At 32.3% G+C, this 11,132-nt stretch overlaps 1 protein-coding gene across 3 annotated transcripts in view; it reads right to left on the bottom strand.

The window, feature by feature from the left end:
• The window catches only part of LOC145332324 (uncharacterized protein CG43867-like), a 283,573-nt gene that overhangs the window by 115,419 nt on the left and 157,022 nt on the right, over window positions 1-11,132 (bottom strand). The gene's annotated exons all lie outside the window — the stretch shown is intronic.

The following is an 11,132-nucleotide window of genomic DNA, read 5'->3' as shown; positions in this document are numbered from 1 at the left end:
ATGTTGATGTTAAAAGTGTAAACAACCATTCCAGTTTTGCCTCTCTTGAAAGTGCAATGGTACATTTCAAAAATCGTACCGGCATTGATGATATTATCACCAAGAGAGGGGAAAGTGGAATGGTAGATTACGTTTTTTAGAGGGTCAAAACCGTAATCATAGATTATATTTCTGCTTCTATAAAAATGGATTCAACTCCCTAACTGTCATAAGTCAGAATAAGGATAAATGTTCAATATGAAAATAAAAAATGGTCACAGATAACAAACAGTCAGAAATTGTACGCAAGTTATAAAAGTCCAAAATAACCAAAACAGTACTTCTAATGGAAAATGAGTTAAGATTTTGTTTTGTACATTTTTACAAAATATGTACTGTACAAAATTGGACTCTGAATCTGCAGTCATTAAAAAATTTCATAATTATTTTTGATGAACTGAAATTTAATTTGAATGTGTACACAGTTTTCTGGGTGTTTTCTCATCCTATCTCAATATTTACTACTAGCTAAAAAGATTCAAATTATCCCAAAAAAAAATCTAAATTTAAAAAAAATTTTAATTTGAATGTATAATGTACAAATCGTTTATACATTCAAATTTTGATTTTTTTTTGGAAGTTTGAAGTATTTTAGCTTTTAGTAAATATTGGATGAGGAAACACCGAGAAAACTGCATACCCATTCGGCAATTAAATTTCAGTTCATCTAATTTGTTCGAGAACATTAGTTAATGGATATATAATTACATGGATTTTACACCAAATTAGTATGCACCCTAATAAGTGAAACTTGTAGCTGGCTTAAATAACGTTCCCCACAATCCACCCATTAACCCCAACCCCACCGCACACCTCTAATTGAATGAACGAACTTACCAATAAGTGATGTCCATGTTAGCGATTTTAATTGAAGACCATTTTTCCCCTGTCATAATATCCACGTATATTCTACATCCATTATTGGTTTTTTATATGGCCCCATATTGATATTATTAAATATTCATATCGTAAGATTAATGTCATCAAAAACAAATGTGAATAACTCAATTTTTATGGACAAAAGATTAAATCCATTGCTTAATTAATTTTTTGTTGCTTTAACTTCTTTAATGTCTGATTATTTTTGTTTAAGTGGTAGAAAAATCGGATCTACTGCAGTTCACGGTAAAATATTGCTGGTAACGAATATTGCCAAATATTTATGAATTTTAAAGGCTGCTAGCTGCCAAATGGCTGAACGTACAGATCATGCCCGCACACTGTTTTAAGCGGCATAAGAAGGCCTACAAATAATCTGGAATAGCCATAAATCAATAATGCATAATTATCTAGCAGTGCAGAGAAATGCGCGAAAAATATCTATTTTACGCGTTTTTTCTTCAGTGAAGCTTTTCCTGTGCATCATTGGATCTTGGCTATTCCAGATTATTTGTTGGCCTTCTTATACCGCTTAAAATGGTGTGCGGGTATGATCTGTACGTTCAGCCGTTTAGCAGCAAGCAGCCTTTAAAATTCAAAAAAAAATTAGCAATATTCGTTACCAGCAATATTTTACCGTGAACTGCAGTAGATCCGAAAAATCCATTCACACTTTAAACATTAAATTGTTAAGAAACAAGGATGACAACATTCATAAAAGCGGAGCACTGAAACGGTAGGGCAAACGGACATTAACACTTGGATAGTGTCTGAACTGAATAATCAGAAATTGTAAGTAAATTTGTTGAAAAACTGGCTGATACAGGATAATGTTTATGGACATAGTTACATTTTTAGGACTTGATTATAGAGTTGCTTCGCTTATAATATTATACTTTGTTGCCCCAGGAATTAATATACCAAAAATCAGATCAATCGGATGATTAGATCACATGAAAATTTGTTGTTAAAAAGTAAAAAAACCGACATGTTTAAAATGAACGTACAGACATTCTAGAAATGATTTGCTTTCTAAAGAGTACCTAATTACTACAGGAATCATCATGCAAAGTTTGAAATCGATAGAACAATTCTAACATGCTTAAATTAACGAAAAAAGCTATCCGTTACGGACAGACTAACGGACGGACCGACCCTAATTATAGAAAAGCTTCGCTTTTAAAAACGCTGTGAGGTATTTATAAATACAGACTTTGGTAACTTTCCACTAGTACATGTTAAAATTACAATGTCATACTATGAATTCTAAAAATATTTCAATGTTATTCTGCTTATGAAACGGTTATACAATTACATAAATGCAAAAATAGATATAGGATATACGTGGATGTATTTACAGTGGAAAATTTATTGTGGACCTCATTTATTGATTAGTTCATTCATTCAGTAGGAGGGGAGGGGGTGGAGTAATGTGGGTGGAATTAGGGTATCCTTATTTTAGCCATATGTAAGGATCACTTTATCAGAGCACATGAAAATCTAGTGCAACATCCAAGTTATAATATATCGATTTACGTATACATCTTGAATTATAGCATACAATAATCATACATTATAAACTTTCAACTCTACAACCAAGAGGGAGGGGGGGGGGAGCTTCAAAAAGATACCCCCCCGCCCTCTATGTGTATGAAAATTGCAAGTTATGAAAACTAGAAAAGTATTACTTATTATTTGACCTTATTTTGATATACTCTTTTTATTACTACATATGAATAATTTTAGGAAACTTTATTCTATAAAAAAAAAGATACCCCCCCTCTATGTGTATGAAAATTGCAAGTCATGAAATATATACAACTATTACGTATTATTTCACGTAATTTTGATATACTCTTTTTTGTACATTTCATGCAACTTTTTTCTAGATATAAAAGTATATTTCATCTAATTTTTATATACTCTTTTTATTAGTATACATAATTATAAGCAACTTTATCATATAATAAAAAAATTTGCAGAGCTCCAAAATGTTAGGTATGCATAAAATCACTAGTTGTTAAATAGCCAAGCAAATCAGCCAATTATTTCTATAATTATATTGGCATCTAAAGTGATGAGACAATGGCCGATAAATTGATGTACATTCCCTTCAAAGCCGAAACGATGGACACTCGATTTTATGAACAAACCAATCAAATTCCATAAAGGTCCCCAAATTTGTTAGGCCAACGAATAAGAAAAGACATAAATGGAACAAATCACGAAACCTTTTAAAAATGTATAATGTCCTTTGAAGCATTAAGCTAAGAAGAAAAACGTAAAATCGGGGAATCGATCTAGCACTCAACAATGCAATAGCAAGTATTTGTTAAACTTGGTGAAAATATGTTGACTTAATTAATCCCTTAAAATTCCAGCCATTTATCTTGAACAGGAGTTGAGATAATCATGAAAACTTGAAAAACTAGGAATCGATCTAGCATAAATCAAAAATGCATAATTATCTCGCAATTCAGAGAAATGCGTGAAAAAGACCTATTTTATGTTTTTTTCTTCAGTGAAGCTTTCGCTGTGCATCATTGGATCTTGGTAATAAGAAGTGTTAAAAAAATCAGATGAATAGGATAATTTTAACATTCAAAAATTTGTTTTTAAAAAAGTAAAAAAATTCAGCTTGTGTTAAATGGACGTACGGACTTTCTGGTAGCGATTATAGAGTTGCTGTTCTTTCTAAGTCGTACCTAACTGTTATATTAATCAGCATGCAAAAGTTTAAATCGATATGACAATTCTAACCTGTTTAAATTAACGAAAAGAGCTACTTGTAACGGACTGACGTACGGACCGTCCCTAATTAAAGAAAAGCTTCGCTTTTAATTAGTAGACCATAAAAATATTCCTCTTTTAGTTCAGTTATAAAAGTTTCTTATCTTATACTTATAAATTTGTTCAAATTTAAAAGAACAAATTATGTACAGACAGACACCATATTGTTATACAAAGTTCCTATAGGTAAACAAGGATGACAACATCCATAAAAGCGAAGCACTGAAACAGTAGGACAAACGGACATTAACACTTGTAGAGTGTCAGAACTGAATAATCAGAATATAAATGAATAAAAGTCGAACGAAACAAATTTCTGAATAACTGCTTAAATACAGGATATTGTTTATGGACATTGTTACATTTTTAGGACTTGATAATAGAGATGTTTCGCTTATAACAATGTAATATGTTGTCCTAGGAATCAATACTCCAAAAATCAGACTAATCGGATTATTTTATAATATAAAAATGTTATGTTCAAAAAGTTAAAAAGTATCATGTATAAAATGGACGTACGGACTTTATGGTAACGATTATATAGTTGCTTCGCTTTCTAACTCGTACTCCTAGAGGAATCATCATGTAAAGTTTGAAATCGATAGGACAATTTCAACTTTCCTAAATTAACGAAAAGAGCTATCCGTTCCGGACGGACGAACCGATCCTAATTATAGAAAAATTTCGCTTTAAAAAAAGTATGGCCTTATTTTAAATGTAAACGAAAGGGATGCTCACTTACATAAGATTTTTATAACCATTACAAAGAAACTGTAAATATTTATTCTTAAATATGATTGTTATCTATAACCCCCCCCCCCCCCCTCGAGCAACCCTATAAAGCAAGGCCAAGATTAGATTAAATCACAGGAATCGGTATATTATTACTTAGATGTTGCACCAGATTTTCATGTACTCTAATATCTAATCATTGATATTAGATGATGAATGCTAAAAATAATTATAACCCCCCTCCCCCCACCCATACATTTTCTTTACCCAATCCCCTTCCCTCCTACTGGATAAATAAATTGACCAATAAATGAGGCCCATAATAGCAACCTAAATTGACGAAAAGTTTTCCCATTTTCAATATATTTAAATCATAATTTTAGAATCAATTTTTAGTATTTATTTCCCCTTGTATTAATAGAAAGATTGAGAGACCTTTAAAGGTTAGGTCTATACCTTTTAAGGAATGACCAACATACAGACGGACAGAACTATATATAGAATAGATGTGCTTATTTAAAAAGAATCTGCACTGAAGTGAAGATTTCAACTAAGAAAATCACATATCCCCGAAATCATCACAGACTCATTGACTGACTGACGGACGGACAGATCAAGTAAATTAAAAAATAGCTTCGCTAAGAGTTTCCTTTAGACAAATGCAAATATTGTAACACCCTTTCGTAATGAAAAGTTTTATAGTAAGTGTTTCTATTCTTAATTTTAGAGTTTCACCAGGGAGGGGACATTGGAATATAAAATTTCACTGGTGCCCAAAGTTTTATAACAAAATTTTCGGGTATAGTCCCTTTCGTAACATCGCTCCTTATGGGGCGATTCTTCGCATTTTTTACAGTAGCTTTTCTCCTATTTCTAGCCCCTGCGGGCGGCTCTAACCCTGCGGGGCCAATTACCTAACCCTGTGGGGCAATCACCTAACCCAATATAACCTAACCTAACCTAAAATAACCTATAAAAAGCCATCTAAAAAATACGACGAATCGCTCCTTATGGAGCGATGTTACGAAAGGGACTATTCCCAAATTTTCATATTCGTTGGCTTAAAAACTTTAGATAATTTTATTCAATTTTATTAATTTTACCCAAGCTATGTCAAAACTTGTTAACCTTTACCTTACACAAGGGTGCAATAAGTTTATCATCATTGGGGATGTACATCCATCTATCGACTATCAGCTTATCCCTTTATCACTAATAAGCTTTATTCATAGATAGAGCTTTTTATTTATTATTGGGGATTCTTTAATGATATTATGTTGCAACGTTTAATTTTGTTTTGAAAATTGTCCATCCGAATAAATTGTGCTTATCAGGTAAGCTTTATTAATATCTTTGGGTGTTTTAAAGCTATTTTCCTGACACCCCCCACCATTCCCTAAGAGGTTAGGGGCAAAGCAACAATGTTCCTAATCGACTATATATGTATTTAATCAAATTTGTTATTATAATATTTGTTATTAAGAAAATCGTTATGGCGATAAATTGTTACCGAAGACTGCCAAGCAGTGCAGTGGCGTGCATAGCGTTTTACTAGTGGAGTGTAATAGCATTAATGGGGGGGGAGTTGAAAGCCATTCTTCCCATTTTTAATTTTTATTGGGGTGTTGATCTACTGCGAAGTCATTTAATATTTTAATCACCTTTTCAGGGATCCAAAGTGATAAGACAATGGCAGATAATGATGATACACAAAATTAACTCTTCTTATAGGTTACAATTAGTGGTTGAAACGTTTGGAAACTCAACGTAATGAACCAACCAATCAAAATTTTAAAAAAGTCCGCAAAGTTGTGGGTCTAGTGGAAAAGTAAAAAATCTAATAAAAATTTGGGGATTACTGTAATAAACAGCCCAATGTCCCCTCCATCCCTGCACTTTTTTGTCATTTTATAGTGGCCTCTTATATTTATTACTAGCGGCTTCGCCCCTAGCCTCTAGGGGCTTTGCCCCAAAAGGTGATAAAACAAATTAAGGCGAAATTCGTTAAAGTACCAAGGAAATCTTCTACAAAACCTAAAGGACCAAGGAAATCTTCTACAAATCTTCTACAAAACCTAAAGGACCAAGGAAATCCTCAGCAAATAAAAAAAATGGGGGGGGTTGTTTTTGGGGGGGTTGGGGGTGTCCCACCCCCCAAGAAAATAGCTTAAAACCACCACAGGACCAATAGGTATATACCCTGAAGAGTAGAATCCGATCGGTTCAGTGGTTACCGAGATCTTAAGCTTCAGACGGACGGACGGACGGACAGACAGACAGACATCAAGCTACTTTGTATTATAGATAATAATTACTTATATTTATTCTATTATATATCTATCAGTGGACAACTACCTTATGATAAATATGTAATAAAAGCACAAATCAAGTTTTTTTTCTTTCAAAGGGAATAAAACCAGTTCTATCTTTAGTCCTTTGTTTATAGAACAATGCCTTTAGATTACGATAAAAAAATATTCATGTATAGCATCATATTATATACACTTTTTCGCGGAAATTGAAAATAGGATCATTGAAACATAGGAGCTAACAAAACTAGTATTAACTTCACGATTTTTTTATTCGTGGAAAATTGTCTGTAATACGATGCAATATATTTTCGATCCATTCTGGAAAAAAATTTTAATTAAATGTATCTAAATTTTACCAATTTTCTTTATTTTCTAGAAATTTTTCCATACTAGTTAATAATTTTGATAATTATAAGTTTACGTAAATTGTATAATTATAAATACGTCCATATCTCCATATATAGAATACACTAATATGTAATAGCATGATAGCGAATTTGCGTGGCCATTAATAAAATAGTTTGCAAAAAATGAATCCACCAACGTCGAAATTTTGTTTGCACTCGGTTGGGCATCAAAGTACAATGCAAATTAATTAATAGATAACAGTTAAGTTAAGGGACCGATTATGTACAGTACATACGTTTAAAAAAAGATTTTAATAGTTATTTATCACATCGTATTATTTACAGCTTTCCGCTGATATTAAAGTGAAAAATTATCTTATTAATACCAGTTTTGTTAGCCTCGAGAGGCAAAAAGCCCTGGCTAACAAAACTGGGATTACTATTAACTTTGTTGGGTTTTTTTTGTAAAAAATTGTCTGTAATACGACACTATACATGATTTTTCAGTATGGCTGAAGCCGGTTCTAGTACAGCGGGTATTAATTGGTTTCGAAGCCATACTAGAAAAAGATTTATTAAAATGTAAAAAAAGATATTCTAGAACCAATAAAAAGCTCAGCATAGCAGTAGTTATTTGGGAGAGGGATAAGACAATAGCCAATAATTTTATTTAAAATCTAAATGAGGATAAACAAGTCTACCGATTCTGTATTAGTGGTTGAAACGTGTTGACACATAATTAAAATTCAACAGATAAAAGTCCTCAAAGTTGTTAACCCAACGAATAAGAAAACGTGATTATAAAACTTTGTAAACTATTACAATATCCAATGTTTCTTACCTACCTGAATTATTTGCCCATGTACATTTTCGATCTATCGGTGTTTGTCATTCCTTTGGAGAAACATGAAAGTATGTAATTAGGAAGAGGAATAACGCGATTCCTAAAAAGACATGGTAAAGCAATCCAATCACCCCGCTCTCAAGCATTTTTCTGTTAAATTTTCTGAAAGATGGAAAAGGCTATAAAAGAATTTGTAGAATATCACCATTCTGGCGGCAGCAGGCTGCCAGCAAACCTTGCTGGGTCATCATTGTGTGGAGAAAAAACTGTAGGAAGGAGTGAACATTGGGCTGTTTACTACACTAGTCCCAACAGTTTTATAATAACGTTTTCTTATTCGTTGGTTTAACAAATTTATGGACTTTTAATTTTGATTGGATGGTTCATGAAATTGAATGCTCAAACGCTTCAATCATTATTTATTATCTACAAAAGGAGTAATTTTGTATATAATTATTGGGGATGTAAATTAATTCGTCTGCCGTTATCTTATCCCTTTATGACCCTGAAAAACTGTGCATGACTTTAAACTTGACGATATGCATAAAAAGCTCAAAATAGCACAAAGCATAATTTTCTTTGAACCAATTTATGGTTCCACGTAAGATCCTGCAGGTCATCTGACATAATGAAAAAAAGCCCCCGCGTTTTTCAAAAAAAAGAGTGAGTTTAGAAAATATCAATAGTCTTATCCTATTATACAAAGTAGTAAGTTTTTTTTTTAATTAGAAGCTTAAGATTTCAAAAAATGCTAACCCAATTATTAACCCAATTTAAGGATACTTCACAAAAATCTTGGGATGGTTTTAGGCTATTATATTAAGTAGTTAGAGTCTGAAGCTAAATATACTAATAACTATTGATCTGATTAAATTCTCTATTTTGGGTGAGCTTTACATAGGTCCCGTGATGGTTTTAGGCTATATCATATTCATATCTAAGTCTTTGAAATGTTTTAATCTATCTTCTTGTCATTTTTGCTCCCTAGAAAACCCGATGCCAGTATGTAATAAAGTATATTAACTTCATAACAACTTGCTATATAGTATTTTACGTAAATATAGACTTTACGTATTTTTACTTTTACTCGTAATGTGGTACGGTGTAGAAATTTTAATAGTAGCACGATATCGAAATAGACTGCAAGGAAACAGAGGTCAGACAATGACAAATTAACTAATCTACAACCATTATTTCCACGTCTTACAAAGACATAAACTTCATAAACAATTTTGGGGTAAGATTAGGGTTTATTATCCATTGACCTATGCCTGTAACCCGTGAAATAATGGGACACATAAATCATAAACAAATAAGGTTGGCTTGATGGTTTAATGGATATAGCATAGGCGCACACATTGTCAGGAGAAAATTTGTCGTCAATATAGGTTGCTAAAATGGAATGCATTTATTGCTCACTACGTTCTCTCAAAAGAAGGGGAGGGGATGGGGTTGGATTATTATATTAGCCAGCTAAACGTTTTACTTTTAATAATGTGTATGATAATCTCGTGCAACATCCACGTTCTCTCAAAAGAAGGGGAGGGGTTGGGGTTGGCTATTAGCCAGCTAAACGTTTTACTTTAATAGAGTGTATGATAATCTGGTGCAACATCCTAGTAATAATATATCGATTGTAGCTTCGAGGTGTCCTTACGTTGTAGCAGAGAAACATGCTTTTAAGATTAGCAAATATAACTGAAGATTATATCTACCGGGCTAAATCCTTGATTTTTATGCCAATTTATTAGTAGCACAGCGACTCTATAATTCACTTGTCCGTCAGTCTGTCCGTAGCACTATATACACCTTTGGGGAAAGGTGATTTTCTCAGCTGTTGTTCAAGATAGACGGCTGAATTTTTTTGTGAATTTCAATGTGGCAATGAGAACTTGGTATTTAATTTACTTTGTCCGACTGTCTGTCAGTCCTGCTTCAAAATATAAAAATACTTGAGAATTAACAATAACTCTTGTAGAGTGTCAGAACTGAATTTACAAAATATAAATATATATGTTTTGACAAAATTCTTCTTCCCAGGACCTATAAGAAGCTTCACTGTAAAGGAGAACAATATCTGTTCAGCGGTTAGCGAGATCGGGACAGACAAAAAAACGCTTAATACTTTATATTATAGGATATAGGGTAAAATGCAGGGAGGTGGGGACATAGGGCTGTTTATTACACTAGTACCCAAAGTTTAATGTTAACGTTTACTAGTTCGTTAGGGGGACTTTTCTTAAATTTTGATTGGTTGTTTCATCAAGTGTCTTAACGTTTCAACCACAAATTTAAGGGGTAATTTTGTCCATCATAATTGGGGATGTTCATTAAGTCAACGACCATTGTCTTATCCCTTGTGAAAATCTGTGAAAATGAAAAGGCTTGTGTCCATTTGACTTGAAAGTATTTTTTTCGGTATCGGGCCATTTTTAGCACTACACAAACATGTAAATACAGTTGTTTACGTAAAAAGTTTCATTTTACAAATATTTTAATTTCAGGTATATTTGGGGATAAATTTCTAAGAAAAAGTTAAAAAGCAAGAAGCTTTTATAATTGTGGATGTCATCATCCTTCTGATTATTAACTATCAAAACAATTGATTTTTTTTACTTGGAATACTCGCAGCTGACTAAAATTACGATACCTCACATCAACCCCTTTTACACTCTATCTTTCCTCTTCTAATGGATGAACAGACTGATTAATAAATGAGGTCCATATTAGAAGGCTAAATTAGCGAGAAATTTTCTCCAGTCAATATAACCACGTATATCCTTAATCCATTTTTATAATTTATCAAAACCTATATCCTTTCAATTCATGACTTTAAAAATATACACAGAAAACATAAAAGTAAAATTATAATTATTATTTAAAAGCAAAGCTACTCTTTATTTTATTTTAACGTTCCTTCAAACTTTTTAGCCAAACTTTGCAATTGTTCTGGTCAGGTTTTAGCCTATTTACGGGAGTGAGGGAATCTTGGAATACGCAATTTAAAAAGTTGGAGTCAACTATATGGCTATTAATAAATGTAATTATAGAGTGTCAGAACTGTAAGCAGAATATAAAGGTATAAGTCTGAACAAAATTGAAATTAACACGTTTTAAAAAGTGACCTTAATTTTAGAAAAGATACTTTTTTTACAAGTAAATGAAACAGCGTCAAAAAAATGACCAATG

The sequence above is a fragment of the Acartia tonsa genome, chromosome 11 (genome assembly GCF_053477335.1).
Source record: "Acartia tonsa isolate MP-2025a chromosome 11, ASM5347733v1, whole genome shotgun sequence".
Classification (NCBI taxonomy): Eukaryota; Metazoa; Arthropoda; class Copepoda; order Calanoida; family Acartiidae; genus Acartia; species Acartia tonsa.
The sequence above is the reverse complement of the archived record's forward strand: the minus strand, read 5'-3'. Positions and strand labels throughout refer to the sequence as shown.